Below are 22,863 nucleotides of genomic sequence, written 5' to 3'. Positions count from 1 at the left end.
AGTGGCTAGTGGAAGCGATGTATTAAAGCATGTAAGGTAGCTCAGAAAGAGAATCTAGGTGAGGGTGAGGTTGGATTGTGTATTAGTAGATTGCTAAAGGCAAGTACACTGGAAAACGCTTTGAGAAATCGTAAGTTTAAGGTTGTGAAGGAAAAGGTGATTGAGTGCACATTAAAAGATGTGTCAAATGAGTTCTTAGCTGTGGATGCGCAATCTATTTGTGACAAGGCCGGCATTAGCACAACGACTTACTCAAAGATATTCAAAGGTGTGAAGGCTGGGTTTGGTCGATTGTAGTTGTGGGAGTTCTGTTCATAATGTAGACAGCAGTATGGACAGCGTCAGACTAAATTTTTTTGGGTATATTCTTTTCAGCCATTAATGCCCATGCAACTTCTGCAATATGCCTGTTTTTTCTTTTTGCAACACCATTTTGTTGTGGGGTGTACCTGCAAAGTAAAATTCCTCTTTATCCCATGAGTCCTCAAGAAGCCACTGAACTCATTAGAGAGATACTCTCCCCCTCCATCTGATCTCAAGAACTTTACTTTTAAGCATATTTATATTTCAACAACTACCTTAAAAGATTTGAAGTGCTCAAACACTTCACTCTTTTCTTTCATGAAGTATACCCATAGCTTCCTTGAATAGTCATCAATAAATGTGAAAAAGTATTTGCTACCACCAAGAGATACATTCTGTGTAGGCCCCCAAACATCTGTATATACAATCTGTGTAGGCCCCCAAATATCTGTATATACTACATCAAGTATATTTATGCTCACTTCTTTATCATGCGAGAAGGGTTGTCTTGCCTGCTTACCAAACTGGCATGCTTCACAGACTTTATGCAATTCTACAACTCTAAAAGAAGGCAACCCTATAGCCAATCCTTTGGACTGTATTAATTTCAGCGTTTGTACATTTGCATGTCTAATACGTTTATGCCATATTTCAATATCTGCAACTACTCCTTTTCCTTTAGCATACATAGCAGCATTCATTGCAAGAACTCTAGCATCTAAAGTTAACATTCGGCCAACTCTACTTCCTTTTGCGACCAACCTGCACTTATCATTAAAGTCTTCTACAAAACAACCTTTTGCATTGAATCGGACCTACAACCCCTGCTCTACCATTTGACCAACAGATACTAGATTCTTTGTAATTGATGGCACATGTAATACATCTGTCAGACTCTTTGTATGGCCATCATACAAGGACAAGGGAACCTTTCCAATGTGTGAAATTGGGTGGCATGAATCATCACCTATCTGCACATAACTTGGATTTTATAAGTCGTGCATCTCTCCAAACCATTCAGCATGATTGGTCATATGATTAGATGCACCTGAATTGACACACCATATATCATCATGTGTCCCCTTTCCTGTAACTGCATTCATCATATGTTGCATATCTCTCAGTGGCGCGGCTTTGATACCATGTCAAGAATCATGTGGTGGGGGACTTGCTTGAGCTGTTGTGCCAAACACACACTGTATACACGAGAAAGCTCACTTAAGAATACAAGAAGAGAGATGGATGCCAAAACGTTTTCTTGCTGATTTCTTCTTCTTCTTCAACACAATATACAATATACACAAAGTATAGATAAGATATACAACATAAAGGAAAGTGGCCTTCTAAGTCAAACACTACATAACTGACTATACTAATCGACTGGCACTATATCTTTGCCAGTTGTAGATAGGTGTAACAAACTAAATATAATAAGATAAGTTAGTGGCCATGTGAGTATCATAATGACCACCAACATGCTAAGTGTAGACGTGCGGACTCATCTAGCCGGGCGATCCATCATCAATGTCCGCACATGTTGAGGTTGCCATCTCAATAGATATGGGTGCTCCAAATAAGGGATTAACTACCCCATCGACCAGTTTAAGCTCTCCTGCAAGTCACAAATCAGCCCCAGCATGGACCTACAATGCATTTAGCGCGTTAGCATATTTAGAAATAATAAGGTTTAATATTATTAAGATTAACCTTATTCTTAAATTCCACTCCTTGTAGATCAGCTAATAAAACCGTGGCCTTATTTTTACCTATCCAAACTATCTTGTAAGGGCCATCCCATCTAGGTTCCAGCTTTCCTGGAAATAACTCCCTATGCACATCGTAATACAGAACTAATTGCTCTTTTTTAAAGGTATACTTCTTCACCTTTAGATTATGCAACCGCTTCATCCGACATTTAGCTACCTTCTGGTGCAACAAACTCTGTAATTTGAGCTCTTCCAAGTGGGCTATAGTCGTAAATCACTCAAATAAGGCATCTTCATCACCCAAAGAATGATTGATTGCGAATCTTATGGTTGGCAACTCAATGTCTAAGGGCAAGACACACTCCTCCCCATAAACTAATTTGAATGGGGTGTGGCCAGTGGCTCGTTTAAACATCGTATTATACGCCCAAACTACCACATATAATTTTGTATCCTAGTCCCATTTATTTTCAGATATTATCTTAGATAGGATACCCACAAGCTACTTGGTACTTTCAACCTGTCTATTGGCTTGCAGATTATAGGGGGTTGTCTTGTTATACTTAATGCTCGATACTATTTTCTTTGGGGGACCAAAATGGCAGATGATTAGATCAAGTAGGAAACTAGCAGTCTCTTTTGCATTGTCATGCCTCGTTGTCGGTGCTTCTGACCACTTTGTAAAGTAATCAGTTGCTACTATAATGTATCTCTTCTGAGTAGTAGACAACGGGGTAATAGGTCCCACAAAATCAATGCCTCACTTCTTAAATGGAAGGATAGCCATAATAGGTGTAAGTGAATGCTTCATATTCTCTCGAATGTCATGTCTTTGACATGTATCACATCTCTTAACATAGTCAAATGAATCCTGGAAGATGGATGGCCACAAATAACCAGCTCGTAAAGCCTTCTGTGCCGTCAACGGCCTAGCAAAGTGCCCTCCACAAGCACAGTCATGGCACTCTTCCAAAATAAAGGGAACCTCGTCATGCATCACACATTGGCGATAGATAGGATATAATGTCCCTACGATCAAGGAAAATTTCAATGCCTCTTGTTTAATCTTCCTCTTCTCGAGTTTTGATAGAATAGCTATAGTCTCTCCCGTAGAAATATAGTGCATTATAGCAGCATACCAGGAGGGAATAGATGATGTATCAATCTTAAACAATGTTTCCATGTCACTTCCTTGAGGCACAGCCTCTTTTGGCTCTCCGAAATCCACAAGATACTCGACAATGTCCTAAAGCTTCGGCAACTTTCTCTTAATCTCGTAATCAAACTCCTGTAAAGTGATTAACCACTTTGCTAAACGATCAGGTGGTTGTAGCTTATTCAACAACAATCAAAGTCATTCTACCTTCGTATAAAAAACTACCCTCTCATAAAGAATGTAGTGCTGAAACTTCTTGGTCGCAAATACCATTACAAGGTACAACTTCTCCATATAGGTGTAGTTAATTTCCGATATGCCCAACTTTCGACTAGCAAAAGCTATCCGATGGTACCACTTTTCCTCCCAAATTTGGGCCAAACAATAGTTGATACTGTACATAGTTGCTGCTGAAAATACATAGAGCATTTCATCCCTTTTAGATGCTTTTAAAACAGGTGCTTTGGCAAGCTCCTACTTTACATAATCAAAAGAAACTTTTCAAGCATTGCTCCATGAAAATTGACAATTAAAGGACAATAGGTTCATCAGTGGCAATGTTCTTTCTGCCAAGGCATTGATAAACCTCCGAAAATACCCTACCGATGACAGAAAGCTATGTACTTCCTTTGGAGTATGTGGTGGACTCATGGCAACTATGACCTTGATCTTTTCAGGATTAGTCACAATCCCTACGGAACTGACCATATGGCCTAACAAGAGTCCATAAGGGACTTTGAAGTCGCACTTTCGTGGGTTGAGAGCTATGCAGAATTGTCTGAAACGCTCAAAACACTTCCATAAGATAATTAACTGTCTATCCCTTACAATGGTTGCCCCGAGATTGTTAATGAATACCTTCAATTCCTCAGGGGAAATGTCACCAAAGGTTTTGTTGGCTGTTCTCTGCCACGAACCTGGTACATTACATAACCTAAATGCCATCACATGGTACGCAAAGGTACTGAAGATAGTAATAAACATCATTTTTAATTTGCTCAGCAATCGCCATTTGGTTATACCCTGCAAAGTAGTCCATAAATGAATAGATTTTCCCTACCCATTAGTTGATCCAAAATTTGGTCAATAAGTGGCAATGGATAGTAATCTTTAACAATTTTCTTATTCAACTCTCCAAAATCTACGCAAAGCCAGATCTGATTCTTCTTCTTCTTCTTGATCACAACTGGTGAGCACCATTCAGTATGCTGAACACGAAAGATCAAACCCGCTTTTCGCAACTTCTGTAGTTCTTTGAAAACCTCGTTCATTAATTCAAAAGACATATGTCTTACTTTCTGATGTACAGGGTGGGTACCTTCCTTTATAGGAATAGTATGCATAGCTATATATGCACAACTAGACTGGGAGGAATAACCCTAAGTTCATCATTACTCCAAGCAAAGATGTTGCGGAACTCCTGAACCAGGGACACATAGTCCTCTCTCTCTTTCGAACTGAGCATATAACCCAATTTGATTGGCTGCAAATCATTAGGCGTACCAAGGTCCATCTCAATAACATCCGCGTCTCTTATTCAATCATGAGGCTCTATCGGCTCATTCAAGGTTATCTGATAAATATCCTCTATAGTGGACCCTTCCTTAGATCCATCACTCGATAATCTCCCACTATTAGATGGATCATCTACTATTTCTAGTTCAGTGGTGGGGGATAAAGGAGATCTCTCACTTTGAGGAGACTCACGGTAAGTATCCACTATTACACGATGGACACCTTGACCTAGAATCACTCGACCAGTGGTTATATCGACTTGACAGTCTGTTTGTAAAATCCAAGGCCTTCCTAGCAAAACTCAATAGCTATGACATCCTACAAATCTTATCACCCTAAAGTCCAGATAGCATTCCATGCTTGCAACAATAATGTGGACTTTAGTGATGCAACCTTCCGGTTGTCTTAGACTATCATTCGCCATCCTAAGAAGTGTGGAGCCGTCTTTTTGAATTTTGAGACCTAGCCGCTCCATCAAGTTTGAACTTATGATATTGATGGAGGATCCAGTGTCCACGATAGCGTGCTCCACTAATATTCCATCCATGTATGCTGGAACCTTAGGGCAATGCTTTTCAGCATGATCGAACCAATCTTCTCCCACTCTAGCTATGCCCAAAGGTTCTACTATATACCCAATACGCAGGATTTTCTTGAATTTCTTGCATACTCCTGGAGAAATTTTAATCAATTGCAGGAGATTCACATCTGGTTTGACTTTGCGAAGAGAACTTGCTAGGTCAAAGTCATGATAGTTGGCCAAAGTTCTCTTCTTGCCCAAACCATTCTTTCCTTTGGTCGTTGGACTGCCGGCTTTAGTGCCTGTTACTGTGTTTCCGACCGTGGTTCGTGTTTCCGACTGTGGTTCCACAGCACAAAGGAGTGGAAAATGGAAAGAAGAGAAAATAGCAAAAAGGCACAGGATAAAAGCAGAAAAAGATAAAAACAGAAAAATGCGCCTTGACCGGCGACCAATCCCTGAAAAATTCAAATATTCGGACATTACACGAAAGAAGCTTCAGTGTCGGGCCAAGGCAACGAAAGAGGAAAAAGGCGCACCATTAAAATGCGGAAGCGCCCTCGAATCTGTGTAAAAGAGTGCCAAGCTCGCTCCTGTGCAAAGTGTAGGCATTAGTTGGAAATATGATAAATTAGAATGGTGGGAAATGGGAAAAAGGGCCTAGGCTACGGCCCGCCATGTAAAAGAGGAATGACTGCCCAAAAAGGATTTAGGGCTTTGTATATAAAGTTGAAAAGAGAATGAAAAGCTTATTCTTTGGTGTGTGGCAAAAAGAGTCTTCTTCTTCCTCTCTTCTTCTCTCCTTCTTGTTTGTGTGTGCTCTTGAGAGAGGCAATGTGAGAGTGTGAGGTGTTTGGAGATGGAGGAGGCTTGAGGATGCTTGAGCTAGCATCAAGAATCGTGGAGCTATCGGAGTGCAAGAGAGAGGAGGGTACTCGATCGGGCATCAAGGTAAACTCACAACACTCGTAGGATCGACGCCGCATCGGCTAGGCGAGAGATAGCCATTAGAGCTCGCTTGGAACGCTTGAAACAATAAGCGGTCCGTGGGTCTTGGCGGTTGAGTGAAAGCTCCCACATTTTTGTTCCATTGCTGGGACCAATGGATTCAAGCTTGAGCACTTGCACGCCTCATATCGAGCATCGAAGTAGGGTATTCATCCCCAAAACGAAGCTTGAGATAGGTAGGAAGTTGGGTGTTTTCGATCTTCAGAAGATGTAAGTATTTTGGGATATTCTGGTTATTTGATGAGTGGAAAACATGGAGAAATTAGTTCAGTGTTTTGCTTTCGATTTATGTTGTGTTTAGGATAGGTTAACAGTAGAAAATCATACCCGAGAGGCAGAGGGTTGTTGCTGTGAAATAGGGAGAAAATCAGGGAAAACATGGAAAAAATGAAGGAAATGCGCATGTAAATGTGTAGGAAACGCTAGGAGAGTGATCTGTAGTGTTCAAGGAATGACCAGCAGGATGTAAGTTCTGGAAGGGCAAGGGAATCCTCATTTGCAACCAGCTAAGAGTGAGAGATAGAGAGAGAGAGAGAGAGCAAGCTTGGGCGACCGTTCGATCGATCAGGGCACAGAGTGACATTGCATTTGGCGATCCCCAGGTACATAGATCTCTCCCTCACCACTTCAACCCCATTACTGGTGAATTTCATGGTCTATAGTAATAGATATCTGGAGATCTTGGACGAATCCGTGCTCGCAAGTTCGTCGAGCCGGTGGAATCGGACACCTGACTCAACACCTGACTCAGTGTCCGATTCCCAGAATCGGATGTCCGACTCAGTGTCCAATTCCCAGAATCGGACACTCGGACAACCATCCGATCACCACCCCGTCCGATTCGGACACTCGAACAACAGTCTAATCAGACTACCCCGTTCGATTGGACCATTCGGACGAATCGGACCACCCAAAATCGGACCAGTCCAGAATCGGACTACCCTTGTCCGATTCATTGAACACTTGCCCGTCCGATTTTGAAAATCGGACACTCGGACTCTGAGACTACTACTCAACTCTGACACACCTGGTTCAATTCCCAGAATCGGACCACTGGTAAATCAGACGTCCGATTCCCAGAGTCGGACAAAAAAAAAGGGGGAAAACATCAAAACTTGACCCCCACGAGCGACTGGAAGCGCAACCCACTCCAGGACGACATGGCGAACACCTTGTAGGCAGTTCTCGACGTAGGAGTCAAGACCAAGGGACAATACTGGAGCATTCCCCAGTGATCTACCCCCTAGTGAACAATGAGAAGCAGCGCAGACCCTAGAACCCACTAGAACGGCCAGGACTTGAGTAACAAAGCCTATCAGGCCCGAAATGAGCGAGCGTGAGTAAGATGCCGGGAAATTACTTGCAGCACTCATGTTGAATTTTCGCACTTGAAGTACACTTAGGAAAGCTGAAAGCCTGATTGAGCACAAGTGCACGAGAAACAACACACTCACCGAGTGACCATAAGTTGAGAATTGTATTCAGTAATTAAAGAAACTCACTCAGATAAATCGCTCAAAAAACCCACCAATAGGAGAGGACCCAAGACGTAGACAAACACGCGAAGCACAGGGTAAAACCAAGCAAGGAGCGCCAACGACAAGGATCTGTCAACGACTAGTCAACCTGATCGACAGTGCAGCGAGGCGCAAGAATTTAAATTCGACCATGACGGAAGAAAGCTCAATCCATTGGTCTACAGAGGAGCTCGATATGAGTGTATTCCCAGACGCTATACAGCAGATGGAGAGCAGTTACGATACGCACGCCCGGTACGAGCACCGTGGCAAGACGGCAGATGCAATCATTGCAGACCTAGAGGAGGAGAGAAGGCTAGCCCATAAGGCATTGCAAGGCATATCTGATTATAATAGGGATCAACAAGCTAGGAGCCAAAGGCAAAGCATGGAGCTGCATGAGGTGTAGCGAGTGCTGAACTTGCTTGGTCGGAACCGAATAGACCATGAGAGAGCACCAGAGGGAGACCTGACGCTAAGCGAGCTCCTCATGAAACGGCTGCTCGATAACACCGCAGTAGAGCAGAGTGCCACTGCACTAGCGATGTCTCTGCTTGCAGGATTAGGGGCAAACCAGGGCTCAAAGAGCTAGACCAAAATACCGATTGTTGCCAAGCAACTCGACAAGTACCAACCGCATGACGATCCGTACAGCTTCATTGAGCAGTTTGAGTAAGTCTGCGAAGCTAACAGCCTCAATAACCAAACTCAATGTTTGCAAGCATTCGGAATTTACTTAAGCGATAAGGGTAGGACGTGGTATACAAGCCTGGATGCTGTGGAACGAGCCAACTTCAATAATATCAAGGATCTCTTCGTCAAGAGGTTCGCCGAGCACGGATACTCCGACAACTTGCCAGTACGCTTGATGAATGTCAAACAGAAGTAGAATGAGGACATCCGTGACTACATGATCCACGTGAAAAGTTTCTTTAAGAGAATCCCTTTAGGTGAGCGACCGATTGACAGAGCATTTTCAACTGTATTCATCAGCGGAATTAGAGATGAGGAGTTATATAAGGCATTGGCAGGCAATTCAAGCTTGCAGCGGGACGTGGTGGCTAGAGTTTTTGAGGAAGCCATCAGAGTCGATGACCAGCTGAAAGAGCGAAGCTCTAGGAGCTCAACTCTGGAAGAGACTAACCCGCGAAGCTTAGAACGAACGTCAATCTCTAGTGAGCGGTCAAACCTATCATCCCAAGATAAGGGGAAGACCACCAAGATAGACCAAGGCTTGGCTGAGGTCAAGATGGAATTAGCCAAAATACAAGACATGTTGAGATGACCAACACGCCCGCACATCCAGTGTGTGTACTGTGGTGGAAACCACTTGCCAGCAGAGTGTCAAGACCTCAGGTCAAGACCTTGCGCTAACTGTGGTAGGTTCGGCCACGATGCCGCATATTACAGACTGCCACAAAGACTTTCATACTCGTAACCCTACGACCAACCTTATCCAGCTAATAGGCCGCAGCCATTCTTCGGAAGGGGAGCCCCATTAGCTCTACCCGCGCCTAACGATATGAAACCAGCTGTCCCTAGGATGGACATAAATCCTACCGGCATTCCTAGACCGCCTGGTCCTTATGTGACCCACCCACCGAGCGACGCTCCAGTACACTACGTGGAGGAGCCCAGTGACGAAGAGACCTACATATATCCTTACGTCTCGCATGACGACGAGGGCAACGCGGTCCTCATGGATTATCGACCCGTGCTGGTGATGGCGTCCGATCACTTGTTGGACTTGCGGACACCCCAGTCATGTCTCATCACGCTGCCCTGAAAGAGAGCAGCAAAACAGGGACAAAGCTGACCAAAGGTGCGCAGAGTGCGGAATCACCCATCTTTTCATAAACTGTCCAAAGCGAAAGTCGTCCTCCGGTTCAGCTAATTTGCCATCCGTCCCATTGGGGCTGTTTGGTGTTGAAAACCCCGATAGGGAGGCCACACCTATTCCCTTGTGAGTTATGACCCGAGCCCAAACGAAGCAGGCCGATATCTCTCTGCCAGGACCTAGCAATCTTGACGCAACCTCAGTAGGAAAGAAAAGCCGTAGGTGGAAAAAGAAGAGATTGGAAGCTAAGGTCGCATTAAAGACCAACAGTGCTACGACCTTACCTAATAGGAAGAAAGTCTCAGACGCAGAGGCAGACTTCAGCCCCTAAAACTGCCCAAAAGGGAAGCGCTAAGATAGGGGAATATCCGCATCCAAAGCGGCAATTAGAGGCCGTAGAAAAGGTGAAGGAATGGGTGAGGGAGGCTCAACAGCATCTCAAAGATGCTGAACCCATCATAGAGGACGAGATCGATGATCTCTTCAGCATGAGCACGCCAATGTCGCCACCTCAACCTAAGTCACCTAAGTCGGCCGAAGCCACTGCGCCACAAACAGTGCCGCTGAGACCAAGTCTAGACGCAATAGAATCGCAGAACAGCCGCGGCCATTGGCCAGGACAGTCTAGGCTAAGAGAAGAAGAATGAGTGTCTGACGACCTCTTGACCACGTTAGTGACCACGCCTGTAACACTTAGTCTGGGGGACCTTCTTAAGCAGCACCTTGCCCTATGGCAAGACCTTAAGCAGTGGGTCGAGGGATCACAAGAGCAGGCCATGGCAGACCCTCAAGACCAGGATGCGGAAACACAATTGCCAAGTCTGACACTACACTCCGTGCCTAAATCCTTGCATGTCAACACCTTTTGGGAGGGCTCTGAGATGCATGCAGTCCTGTCGGTCCTAGCCTTGGGTGACACAACAAGGAAGGGAATTGTAGACACGGGAGCTGGGATTAGTGTGCTTAGCCACGCAGTGCTGCAGACTTGGGGAAACCCACTTGTCGAAGATGCTCGGTTTAATGTCACACTAGCAAACGGTATGAGAGTGAAGCCATTCGAGGTCTTGAAGAATTGGCCAGTAAAGATCGCAGGTGTCCAATTCTCTATCGACTTTATAGTCATGAAGGGAGTGGACTATGATATCCTATTAGGCCGACCCTGGATGTGCAATGCTAGAGTCATCGAAGATTGGGGTAACAGCCTGATCTTCCTTGGCAATAGAACTGACGCCGTAAGAATAGAGATGGACACTTGGAAGACCTCACCAGTCGACCTAGACGCCATCTCTACTATGCTCAAAGGGAATACTCAGGTCAGGGAACCCTATGGGTCCTTGACTAAGTATATCCCATGCCCAGAGGATGAGCGGGATTGGATGCACGTTCTCGCTACAATTGACCTACCATTCTCAGACCATGAGGCGTATGAGTAGGCCATCAAAACAATTGGCAAGACAAACGAAGCACTCTCTACACTAGTCTACATGATGGCAGCAAGCCTCCATGGAAGGCCTAAGCATGTTACCTTCCAAGTACCATCCAACAAAAGGGAACTCCAGGGGGTATTGGAATACCTAGCAGACTGTTGAGATATCGATACCTAGCAAACTCCACAGAGCATTGATGATGAGTTGGGTATTCCTTCTATTGTTACACCTAGAGTAAGGAAGACCAGGGATGTTTTGAGAGCACCTGGGAGTGAACCTACTTTGCGCAGGTCTACCAGAGCTAGGTATCCTGTGGATAGGCTGAAATATGATGGATTTACAGCCATTCACTATGCATATATGGTTAAAGTGATACAAGAACCAGAACCCACTTCTTTTGAGAAAGCCATGGGAAAAGAAAAATGGGAGAAAGCCATGGATGAAGAAATGGATGCCTTGGAAGCAAATGTTACATGGGAATTGGTATCTTTGCCTAAAGGTAAGAATGCAATTGGCTGTAAGTGGGTTTATAAGGTGAAGCACAATGCAAATGGTTCTGTGAACAGATACAAGGCAAGATTAGTAGTCAAGGGGTATGCACAAACATATGGCATTGACTATGAAGAAACATTCAGTCCGGTTGCAAGGATGGCAACCGTAAGAGCAGTCATTGCTATGGCTGCATCAAAGGGATGGTCTTTACATCAGATGGATATAAAGAATGCCTTCTTGCATGGTGATTTGCAAGAAGAGGTCTATATGGAGCAGCCACCAGGTTATGTGTATGTTGTTCATCCTGAGTTTGTTTGCAGGTTGAAGAAAGCATTGTATGGCTTAAAGCAAGCACCTAGAGCATGGTCTGACAAGATAAGACAGTATCTTGTCACTATTGGCTTTCAGATTTCCAAGGCAGATTTCTCACTTTATGTGAGAAAAACAAAGAAAGGTATTATGCTGCTTGTCATTTATGTTGATGATTTGATTATCACAGGTGCAGTGATGAAGATATCCTTCATGTGAAAATGCTATTGAAGCAAATGTTTGAGATAAAGGATTTGGGAGAGCTGCGTTATTTCTTGGGCATTGAGGTGATTAGATCACCAAGTGGGATACAGCTCTTGCAGAGGCAGTATAGATTGGACATGCTGTCCAAATATGGGATGACAGACTATAAGCCTATTTCAGTTTCTTTGGAGCAGAATGTGAAGCTGAGTGCAGATGCAGGTGAGCTTCTGGAAGACCCTACTATGTACAGACGCATAGTAGGAAGTTTGATTTATATGACTATTACCAGGCCACATTTGAGCTATGTTGTTGGATTGGTAAGTCAGTTTATGCAGGCTCCAAGGAAACCGCATTTGGATGCGGCTAGACGCATACTCAGGTATGTGAAGTCCACATTGCAGTATGGACTGTTTTATGTGACTGGGATTCAGATACAGCTGCATAGATACATTGATGTTGATTGGGCTGGTAGTATTTCTGATAGATGATCTACCAGTGGATATGTATTCTCTTTTGGGAGTGCTGCAGTCACTTGGAGCAGCAAGAAACAGCCTACAGTTGCCTTGTCGAGCACAGAGGCCGAGTACAGGGGTACAGCAATGGCTGCATGTGAGGTAGCTTGGTTGCATAAGCTACTTTATGATATGCATCAGTCTCTACAGATGGGCCAGTTATCATTTATTATGACAACATGAGTAGTATACACTTGGCAAATAACCCAGTCTATCATGCTAGAACAAAGCACATTGAGGTGCATTATCACTATGTGCGAGAGAGTGTTTTACTAGGTCTTATTGATCTAGTTTATGTCAGCACAGAGGATCAGATAGCTGACATATTCACGAAGGCATTGGGTGCAGAGAAGCTGCGCAAGTTCAGAGACCTACTTGGTGTACAGGAATTGGGATTGAGCTTGAGGGGGAGTGTTGAGATATCGAGCTCCACTCGTGATATGCCAGGGTGACCATTGTGCATTTATGTCACCGATGTGTCAGTTGTTGCAGATGCGGTTGGTACACTGCCCATGAATAATAGCTACATGATAGCTATCCTTATCTACTCTAGTTCGTGGCTCAGTTAGTATGCCACCTTAGTTAGTTGAGTTTGGTTTGAGACCCATATATAGGGTTCTTCTATTTCTTTGTACTAGAGTTCTTTTTTGCACACACAACTAAGAAGAGGAAAACTGTTTTCAGCCTCCACCTTTGTGTGTATTCCCCCATTGTGCAAGCAAGAAAGCTACAAGTGAGACTCCTTCCTTCTCTCCCACGATCTTGACACAGACCAGCTAGCGGGTAACTGTCAAGAATCGTGTGGTGGAGGGGGTTGCTCAAGATGCTGCGCCGAACACACACGGAATGCACAAGGAGAAGCTCACTCAAGAGACAAGAAGAGAGATGGAGGCCAAAACGTTTTCTTGCTGATTTCTTCTTCTTCTTCCACACTCTTTACAATGTACTCAAAGTATAGATAAGATACAACATAAAAGGAAAGTGGCCTACTAAGTCAAACAATGCATAACCGACTACACTAGTCGACTGGCGCTATAACTATGACAGCTGTAAATAGGTGTAACAACCTGAATATAATAAGTAATGAGTCAGTGGCCATGTGAGAGTCATAATGACCACCGACGTGCTAAGTGTAGACGTGTGAACCCATCTAACCAGGCGGTCCATCATCAATGTCCGCATGTGTTGAGCTTGTCATCTCAACACTCCCCCTCAAGCTCAACTGCATCTCTGCAACTCCAAGTAAGCTTCGAAACTTTTGAAGCTTCTCTGTACCCAATGCCTTCGTGAAGATGTCAGCTATCTGATCTTGTGTGCTGACATACACCAAGTCAATCTCACCTGATAGTACCTTCTCTCTCACAAAGTGGTAGTGTACCTCAATATGTTTTGTCCTGGCATGGAACACAGGGTTCCTAGCCAACTGTATACTGCTCATGTTGTCACAATAAATGACAACTGAACCTTCCACCTGCACATCCAAATCAGCCAATAGCTTTTGCAGCCATACTACCTCACATGCTGCAATAGTAGCACCTCTATACTCAGCCTCTGTACTCGACAAAGCAACTGTAGATTGCTTTTTGCTGCTCCATGCAACTGCTGCACTACCAAGAGAGAATATGTATCCGCTGGTAGATCTTCTATCAGACATACTACCAGCCCAATCTGCATCTGTGTATCCAAACACCTGTACATCTGTACCTACCTCATAGAAAAGTCCATAATCTAATGTGGACTTCACATATCTCAATATGCGTCTGACTGCATCCAAATGTGGCTTTCTAAGTACTTGCATAAACTGACTCACAAGACCAACAACGTAGCTCAAGTCTGGCCTTGTAATGGTCATGTAGATCAAACTCCCCACTATCCTCCTGAACATAGTAGGGTCTTCTATCTCATCCCCAACATCAGCACTCAGCTTTACATTCTGCTCCAACGGGACTGAAAGTGGTTTGCATGCAGTCATACCATACTTGGACAACATATCCAAGCCATACTGTCTTTGGGACAGCCATATACCATTATCACATCTGATCACCTCAATGCCAAGGAAGTACCTGAGCTCACCTAAATCCTTCATCTCAAACTTCATCTTCAAACAGCCCTTGACTTCAGCAATTCCACTATCACTATCACCTGTAATAATCAAGTCATCCACATAGATGACTATGATGACCAAACCTGCATCTCCCTTTCTCACATAAAGTGAGTGATCATCATCAGAAACATAAAAGCCAATATTGACAAGATACTCTCTAATCTTGTCAGACCATGCTCTAGGTGCTTGCTTGAGCCCATAGAGTGCCTTCTTCAACCTGCACACATACGTGGGATGCTCTAAATCTTCATAACCTGCTGGCTGATCCATATACACTTCTTCCTGCAAATCACCATGCAAGAAGGCATTCTTTACATCCATTTGCTGCAACCTCCAACCTTTGGCTGCTGCCAAAGCAATCACACATCTGACAGTTGCCATCCTAGCAACTGGACTGAAGGTTTCATCATAATCTATGCCATATGTCTGGGCATAGCCTTTTGCAACCAGCCTAGCTTTGTACCTGCTAATAGAACCATCTGCATTGTGCTTAATCTTATAAACCCACTTACATCCAATAGCTTTCTTTCCCTTCGGCAATGATACTAGATCCCAAGTCTTATTGGCCTCTAATGCAGCCATCTCCTCATCCATTGCTGCATCCCAATGAGCATGACCAACAGCCTCCTCAAAACATGTGGGCTCAACATCCTCAACTAGTTTTACCATATAAGCATAATGGTGAGCTGCATAACCTTCAAAACCAAATCTTTTAACAGGGTATCTCACCCTGCTAGACCTGCGTACCACTGGATCACTCAATGGAGTCTTTGCATTAACACGTGCTCTCTGCACACCTGGAGTCCTCACTGAAGGAATGCCAAGCTCATCATCCAAGCTCTCTGAGCCACTGGAGTCTCCATCAAGAACTGCATCAATACCTTCTGACACTTTATTCTTTCCTTTGTCTTTACCTGTAGTGCTACTAGATGCACTCGAAGATGTAGAGGTACTCCTTAGTCTCCCAGACCAAGGACTACCAGATGATGTCTCTGGTCCACTAAGAGTCCGTGATTCTTGCCTTTCAGCCTGCACATGAATGTCATGATCATCATCAACATCCAATGCATCACCACTAGATGCATACCAACTGCTCATTTCATCAAAGATGACATCCCTGCTCACTCTGAACTTACATGTGACAGGGTTGTAACAGCGATACCCTTTCTGCTCTAAAGAGTATCCAATAAAGACACACTTTTCAGCCTTTGGATCCAGTTTCTTCCGCAACTCATCTGGCACATGAACATACGCAATGCAGCCAAATACTTTCAAGTGTGAAACATCAGGCTTCTTACCTGTAAAACATTCTTCGGGGGTCATACCATGAACTGCAGCTGTGGGAGTTCTGTTCATAATATAAACAGCAGTATGAACAGCCTCAGACCAAAAATGCTTAGGCATATTCTTTTCAGCCATCAAGTCCCGTGCAACTTCTGCAATATGCCTGATTTTCCTTTCTGCAACCCCATTTTGCTGTGGGGTATACCTGCATGTGAACTGTCTCTTTATCCCATGAGACCTCAGAAAATCACTGAACTCATTTGAGAGGTACTCTCCCCCTCCATATGACCTCAGGCACTTTACTTTCAAGCCTGTTTCTCTTTCAACTGCAGCCTTGAAAGTTCTAAAGTGCTCAAATGCTTCACTCTTTTCCTTCATAAAATATACCCACAGATTTCTAGAACAATCATCAATGAATGTGACGAAGTATGAACTACCTCCAAGAGATACATTTTGTGTAGGCCCCCAAATGTCTGTATGCACAACATCAAGGATATTTCTGCTTACATCTCTGTCATGTGAAAAGGGTTGTCTTGCCTGCTTACCAAACTGACATGCTTCACATACCTTCTGAAATTCTGCAACTTTAAATGTAGGCAAACCTGTAACCAACCCTTTGGACTGCATTAATTTCAGCCTTTGTACATTTGCATGTCCAATGCATTTGTGCCAAATTTCAATGTCTGCAACAACACCTTTTCCTTTGGCATACATAGCCGCATTCATAGTAGGAATTCCAGCATCTAGAGTGAACATACGTCCAACTCTACTTCCCTTTGCTACCAACCTGCACTTGTCATTGAAGTCTTCTACAAAGCAGCCCTTTGCATTAAATCTGACTTGCAGCCCTTGCTCTACCATTTGACCGACTGACACCAAGTTCTTTGTAATAGATGGCACATGCAATACATCTGAAAGACTCTTTGTCTTACCATCATGCAAGGACAAGGGAACTTTTCCAATGTGTGAAATTGGGTGGCATGAGTCATCACCCGTCTGCACATAACCTGCATTCTACAAATCCTGCATCTCTCCAAACCATTCTGCATGGCTGGTCATATGATTGGATGCACCTGAATCAACATACCAAACATCTTCATGTGTTCCCTTTCCTGTAACAGCATTCAGCATATGCTGCATAACGAACAAACGTTCATTTTTGTCTTCATTCTGTCGTGAAGACGATGCATAGTTTCCTTGCTGCAACTTACCACTGCGGATATCATCTCTCTTAGCATAACATTGGGCTGCAATATGACCTGTTTTGCCACAGTAGTGGCACACAATACCAGAGTTGTTAGAACCTCTGTTCTGCCATCCACCTCTTCCTCTAAAGCTCCCCCTGCCTCTAAAGTTACCAGACCTCCTGAAACCTGCATATCGCCAAATTGCTGATTCAATCTGTTTTGCTGGTTGTCACTACCACGTCCTGTACCACGGCCTCTTGAAGAGAACCTACCACGTCCCCTTCCAGAACTGGAGTAGAAAGCTTGGACCTATTCACCACTTCTTTCAGATGTCTCACTCTGCATGTTGATCTCTTCAGTGATCATAAGGGAGACCAATTCATCGACATCTGGAAATGGCTTTCTGACATATACGGAAGTTACAAAAGACTTCCAAGCCTTTTCATTGTTAAGTCCACCCAAGGTAGACGACACCAAATCATCATCATCGGGCATTGCATCAATCGCTGCCAATGCATCTGCAATGCTTCTTACCTTCAGTGCATACTCATTGATAGACATCTTCCCTTTCTTTAATGTATTCAACTCTTGCTTGAGTTGAATCTTTCGTGCCTTTGTATTTACAGAAAACATACTTTCAAGTATGGTCCAAGCTGCATATGAATTCTCTGCATTTCTAATGTGTCCCAGCATATTATTGTCAATTACTGCAGACAACCAATACATGACCTTTTTATCCTTTGCATTCCATTCTTTCCGTGCCTTTGTCTCTTCTGCAGTTGGAGGATCACTCATCTCCGGCTCCTTTTCTTCACCTGAAACGAACTCGTAGAGGCCTTTTCCAATAAGGAAGTTTGTGACACGAAACTTCCATGATGGGTAGTTGTTCTTGTCGAGCTTCTCAATGATAGGGCTTCCACTATTCTCTGCCATTATCACAAAACTAATACCAAACAGCAAGCAAATCTTCTGCAACCCTTGACCTGTAGTGCACAACAGTACACCAGACAGCCTTTTTCACTGTCTGCTCAACAATACATGCAATCTGCAACCAGTTTGCAGATAAACCTTGTGTTTACTCACTGGTAAACACCTTTGAACTTACAGATCTGAAATCTGTAACCTGCGCACCCACGTTCGGTCAATACAGTCGAAGTCACAGCGTACCCTGAACCTACTGTCCGCAACCTTGCGGCTCTAAAACGGGCCCTGAACCGGCCTCAGATGCCCAAAATAACTGCAGATTACACAGTGCTCTTCGCGCACACCAAATCTCACTGCAATCTGAGATTTTTGCTCTGCCCTGCTTCCAGTGCCTCCACAGGCACTATTGAAGAGAAAGAGTTGAAGGATGGGAGAGCTTCTTACCCGTGGCTTGCTTGCTCGAACCTTGCTTCTTCTCCTTTGTTTCAACCTTCGAAATCAGCCTCTCTCAATGGCGCGGCTCTGATACCATGTCAAGAATCGCGTGGTGGAGGGGGTTGCTCAAGATGCTGCGCCGAACACACACAGAATGCACAAGGAGAAGCTCACTCAAGAGACAAGAAGAGAGATGGAGGCCAAAACGTTTTCTTGCTGATTTCTTCTTCTTCTTCCACACTCTTTACAATGTACTCAAAGTATAGATAAGATACAACATAAAAGGAAAGTGGCCTACTAAGTCAAACAATGCATAACCGACTACACTAGTCGACTGGCGCTATAACTATGCCAGCTGTAAATAGGTGTAACAACCTGAATATAATAAGTAATGAGTCAGTGGCCATGTGAGAGTCATAATGACCACCGACGTGCTAAGTGTAGACGTGTGAACCCATCTAACCAGGCGGTCCATCATCAATGTCCGCATGTGTTGAGCTTGTCATCTCAACAGTAACCCGGCTGCCAACTTCAAACCACTCCAAGATCTCTTAGAGGATCCTAAGTGGCAATGGACCAGAGTGCACAAGCTGAACCTCATGTATAACTGGGCCCTGATTCCAGACCAATGACACGGGGCATTTCAAGCCCTAGGAGACGATGGGCAGTTGAATGACAAGGATTTCTACAATGAATACGAAGAGTGCCAATCCTTTAGTGATGAGAGCGAGGGTGAAGTGGATACCATAGAGTACGACATTGATGGACGAGAAATTGAGCAGATACGAGCAGACGCCAAGCCACAAAAAAGGTAGGCCCTTAGACTGGAGCAAGGAGTCATGTGCATGGAATGTGATCGTGTGTGGTTGGAATGTATGGGGGCCATAGACCTTGAGCAAGCAGACCTAGCCCAATCAGGAATGACATCAATACTTGGAACCGAATCGCCATCCGAATTGCTGCCACCAAGGGAGACCACCTCTTCTAGCGAAGATGGAGGGTTTGACTCTGAATTGGAAGTTACTTCGGATAGTGACCCAGAGATCCCTAGGCCGCCCATGACCAGACGCACCAAGGGGGACTTACCCGTCCACCTGAGACGCAGGTGGTCATAGAAGGATAAGGCAAAGCACCCCAAAGTTACACGATTAGAAGGGCAACGAAAGCCGTAGGACCTCCCTAAGCGATTCACTAAATTCAAAAAAGGGGATAGGGTAGTGGTTTTGCTAGATGCCAAGCATCAAGGGCAGACAAGCGAACCGATCGAAGGACCAGCCAAGGTCAAGGAGGTAAACCTAGCCCTGGAAGGGGAGATACCCCGACCAGTGTTCATTGCCGATGACTTGACTGGTAAAGAAGAGTTGAGTCTTGTCGCTCTCTTGCAGAAGTACATGGACATATTTTCCTGGTCCTTAGAAGAGCTACGGGGGGTAGATCCGAGTGTTATGACTCACAACATACCCATGACGTCGGACGCAACACCGGTCAAGCAGCGACCGTACCCCATGAATCCAAAACACGCCCATGCTGTCAAAGAGGAAATTGACAAGCTAATGAGAGCTGGATTCATTTACAAAATTGAGCACACAGACTGGGTATCACCCATAGTCATTGTGATGAAGAAGAATGGCAAAATCCAAGTATGCGTCAATTATAAAAAGGTGAACGCTGCTACAAAGAGAGACAACTATCCCTTGCCGTACACCGAGCACATGCTTGAGAGGGTGGCAGGCAAGGAAGCCTACAGTTTTTTGGATGGCTTCTCAGGGTACAACCAGGTGCAAGTGCATCCTGCAAACAGGTACAAGACCGCCTTTGCCACTGAGTGGGGCGTCTTTGCGTACGTAGTCATGCCCTTCGGGTTGACCAATGCCCCCGCCACTTTCCAACGCCTCATGTGTGCTATCTTCAAGGACATGCTTCGCAAGGAGTTAGAAGTCTTTGTCAACGATCTGTGTGTCCATTCAACCTGGATCGAACACCTAGACCAACTCCGCGCAGTCTTTGAACGGTGCTGCTTATATCGTCTCTCCCTGAACCCCTTGAAATGTCAGTTTTGGGTGAAGCACAGATGCATCTTAGGACACGTGGTGTCAAAGAATGGCATTGCCACTGACTTCTCGAAGGTCAGGGTTATCGTTGATCTTCCATCCCCAATTAATTACAAGGGAGTTCAATGCTTCTTAGGTCACACAGGATACTATCGGCGGTTTGTACTGAACTATGCACTGATCGCCAAGCCATTGTACAAGCTGCTAATTGTCTTCAAGTGGACCGAGGCATGCCAACGGGCATACGAAGAATTGAAAATGACTCTAACAATGGCACGGATTCTACGAGCCCCATACTGGGCCATTACCTTGCACGTACACATCGATGCTTCTAAGTTTTCCGTGGGGGCAGTGTTGTGCCAACCTGGTGAGCATAACCTAGATTACCTTGTGAGTTTTGCTAGCATGCAACTCACTGAAACGGAGATGAATTATTCGACAACGAAAAGGGAGGGATTAGCCATGGTGTTCGCTGTGAAGAAGTTCCGACATTACCTGTTGGCCACCCCTTTCACCTTCTTCGTGGACCACCAAGCCCTGCTCTATTTAGTGAACAAACCTTGTGCTACAGGACATATAGCTCGATGGCTCCTCCTGCTCCTAGAGTTCGAATTCTCCGTGGTGGTACGAAATGGAAAACAGCATTACATGGCTGATCATATGTCCCGTATACCCACAGGAGAAGCCGTTGGACAGGGCATCATTGACGAGTTACCTGATGCCCGCTTATTCCACCTGTCCAGCGAGGGAGACATATTTAGGGCCGATCTGACACCGTATTGGGCAGGCGACATAGTCCAAGTGCTCGAGCACGGACTACCGGAGCGACCAATAGAAAAGACACGGCTTAGGCGCTTGATCCTGAAAATTCAGCCCTACCAGCTGATTGCAGGCCAACTCTATAGGCTGGGGCAAGACGGATTGCTGCGTAGGTGCGTGTGTGAGCATGAGATGCATGATGTGCTCTCAGAGGCGCACAGTGGCATTGCAGGAGAACACTTTCGCGGAGACACGACAGTACGGAAGGTGCAGCAGTCCCAGCTATGGTGGCCCACACTTTTCCGTGACGCTAAGCAATTCGTCAAGCATTGTGATGAGTGCCAATGGATAAAAGTCCCGATTCGTAAGAATCAAATGGAGTTAATTCTTGTTATTGCTCGCCAACCCTTCGAAAAATGGGGGATTGACTTCATAAGACCCATCAGCCCTGCGGCGCAATACTCACAAGCCAAGTACATCGTGGTGGCCACGGATTACCTCATGAAATGGGCAGAGGCGAGAGCCACACGAAAAAATGATGCTAAGACGACTGCCAAGTTCTTATGGGAGCAAGTGATCTCGCGCTTCAGTTGCCCCATCGAACTGGTTAGCGACCAAGAAACACACTTCATCAACAAAGTGATAGCCCATCTCCTATCCGCCTTTCTTATCATCCATCACAAATCCTCACCATACTACCCTCAGGCTAATGGCCAAGCGGAATCAACCAACAAAATGCTCATCAACGTCCTGACTAAAGTAGTCTCAGCCTCACGAAGCGACTGGGATAACAAGTTGATGGCAGCCTTGTGGGCCTACTGCACAGCTTATAAAACGGTTGTCGGTCAAACCCCTTTTAGGTTGACCTATGGGGCTGAAGCCATTCTCCTATTAGAATTCTTCGTCCCTAGCTTGATAATAGCACTCCAAGAACGATGGGAAGGGAAGAAAGCATGGACGCAATGCTTGGTCGAGCTGGAACGCCTATCAGAGACACTTGTGAGAAAAGTTATACCGAATAGGCCTATCATGTAAGGACACAATTCCGACGAAGATAAGACTCGTTCACATGGAAAAAACCCAAAAATCAACCCTGAAATGGAATACATAAATTAATATAAAAAAATCTGGGCATCGGAACGAAGAGCAGTAAAAAGGAAAAATGTCAGCGGGAAGTGGATTCATAGGCCTGGAACATCAACATGCAATTCTGGGGGAATTGGGAGGGGTTCGCATGCAAAAAATACGAAAATTGACCCAAAAAACGCATACGAAAATTAATATAGAAAAATCCATTAGCCGGAACGAAGTGAGGAAAAAATAAAAAATATTCAAAAAAGTGTGCCGATAATCCTATCACATCAAAACATAGTACCAAGCAAAAGAAACCTCGTTCGCATGGAAAAAACCCAAAAATTGTAGTCAAAACAGAATTCGAAAATTAATATGCAATGATTCGTGCACCAGAAGGGAAAGCGAGAAAAAGAAAAAATGTCAGGACATATAAAATGTTCAGAGCTGTTATATCAAATTTTAGTTCGGATGGGGTTAGGAGACGTTCACTTGGAAAAAACCAAAAAATTGAGAGGTCAAAAAAGGATAGAGAAAAAAGG

This window comes from Lygodium microphyllum, chromosome 24 (assembly GCF_053477565.2).
Source record: "Lygodium microphyllum isolate KBCC chromosome 24, Lygodium_microphyllum_v1.1.10, whole genome shotgun sequence".
Taxonomy (NCBI): domain Eukaryota; kingdom Viridiplantae; phylum Streptophyta; class Polypodiopsida; order Schizaeales; family Lygodiaceae; genus Lygodium; species Lygodium microphyllum.
The sequence above is the reverse complement of the archived record's forward strand: the minus strand, read 5'-3'. Positions refer to the sequence as shown.